Genomic DNA, 2,244 nt, shown 5'->3' with positions numbered 1-2,244 from the left:
ACGACGCTCCATTCGCTCCATCTGCCGGTCTTGCCGGTCCAACCTCTGAAGGATCTGAAGGAACATCTAAGTAGTGGATGGTGTAGGAGGTGTGGGTGATGGTGGGGCGGACTTAGTAGGAGTGTCTGAAGATGGGCCGGGATGTCGGCTAGCAGAGGGTACTGGGGTCTGATGTACTTCCCGTTCGAGACATACTGATCAGCTCTTGGGATCATTTCCTTGGTATCCCCAGCCCTATATGAGACTCCTGCTACAGAGACAAGATCCAACAATAAGGCGGGGAGGGGTAGGTTACCCACAATCTGTACGTGTCACATGGCTTGCCGGATGTGTCTGGGTAAGTTGAGGGGCTGCTCTGTAAGGATGCACCAGATGAGGACAGCCATGTCTGCAGTAAAGGTAGACTCATGAGTGCTTGGAAAGACATAGTGGGACATAATCTATGCCCACACGTGAGCCTCCAAGGTGAGTGCAGGAGCTGAAATGCTCTTAGGTCGAGTCCGATGCTGTCCGTAGATCCACTTGCTGCCAGGTCGTGCTATGACACCAAGGACGTTATTCCAGTCAAACTAGTATGTCTGGCGCTTGAAAGAGGCCTTTTGATAGGCGTCCCATCCCTCTGGGCTAGGTGGAAGATCCAATACTCTCTGGATGGCCCCTTCAGAGACGGGTACTTGCTTCTGATGAACATAAATAGACTGCAGGGTAGGCGAGTGGAAGTTGGAGTAGAATTCGACTACCCATGACAGATTGGCCTCCCGCGGCTGTCTTCTCAAGAATTTCTACTGTTTCCTCTCAATGCAGGGCTCCACAAAATCAACAAAGTGTGTTGGAACAATGAGTAGGGGCTCATTATTGTAGTTTCTCTCAGCCAGGATAGGGACCATATGCTCACAGTAACGGTTAGTGAATCGTGCAGAGTCCCTAGCAGGGAACGCCTTTTCTGCCTCATTAACATTGATTATCCGTTTCACCCACTTCGTGGGAGGCTTAACACTTGTAGTGGGTTGGGCCTTAGCCACAGTTCTTTTAGTGCCTTTCCTTGCTGGTGTCTTGTCAATAGCCTTCTCTTTTCCTTTCTTAGTACTCATCCTAAGGAAGAATGTTAAATATAGAGTACCAAAAATCAGAAGAAAGAAATTCCAAGTGATAATAAATTTCAAAGAAAAGATAATTACTTAAATACATGGTAGCTACAACATGTAGGTAAGACATCAATTAGGATCATAAAGGCAAGTCATAACAACAAGATGCAAGAGGTTTTATGGCATACAATTAAGAGGCATGAGAAGCATAACTCAAGCATCAAATTGAACAAGAAGTATCACATGGAAAAAAAGAGTGAGTATTTGTATGATGACAATCGTGAATGATAATCCCAATACATGTGGAATACAAGTGTTGTGAAAAATGGGAATTAAAGTAGTAAGACAATAGTAGAAAAGAATTCAAAATGCCATGTTGGCTTTTTCACAAACACTTGGTGTTCAAGTAAAAATAGGAATGAAAATAAGTAATCCAAGTGTATATGAGATCCATGTCAATTGTCAAATTACTCCTCATAATATCTACAAGCTCAAATATAATAAAATAATACCCAAATAAGGCTCTGGTGCGCAGAAATTGTGATTACACTTTAATTATGTAAAACTTATCGCTCTTTCTTTCCCTGGTAATGGCGCCACAAACATGATGCCAATACCATGGTTCACAACTTTGCACAACTAACCAGCAAGTGCACTGGGTCGTCCAAGTAATACCTTACGTGAGTAAGGGTCGAATCCCACAGAGATTGTTGGTATGAAGCAAGCTATGGTCACCTTGCAAATCTCAGTCAGGTAGATATAAAATAGTAATGAGGTTTTCGAAATTAAATAATAAAATAGGGATAGAAATACTTATGTAAATTATTGGTGAGAATTTCAGATAAGCGAATAGAGATGCTTTCGTTCCTCTGAACCTCTGCTTTCCTGCTATCTTCATCCAATCAGTCTTACTCCTTTCCATGGCTGGCTTTATGTGATACATCACCATTGTCAATGGCTACTTTCAGTCTTCTCTCGGGAAAATGATCCAAATGCCCTGTCACGGCACGGCTAATCGTCTGGAGGCATCACCCTTGCCAATGGCTTCATCTTATCCTCTCAGTGAAAATGATCAATGCACCCTGTCACGGCACGGCTATTCATCTGTCGGTTCTCGATCATGCTGGAATAGGATTTACTATCCTTTTGCGTCTGTCAT

Source organism: Arachis ipaensis, chromosome B10 (assembly GCF_000816755.2).
Source record: "Arachis ipaensis cultivar K30076 chromosome B10, Araip1.1, whole genome shotgun sequence".
Lineage (NCBI taxonomy): Eukaryota > Viridiplantae > Streptophyta > Magnoliopsida > Fabales > Fabaceae > Arachis > Arachis ipaensis.
This window is presented reverse-complemented; position numbering follows the sequence as displayed.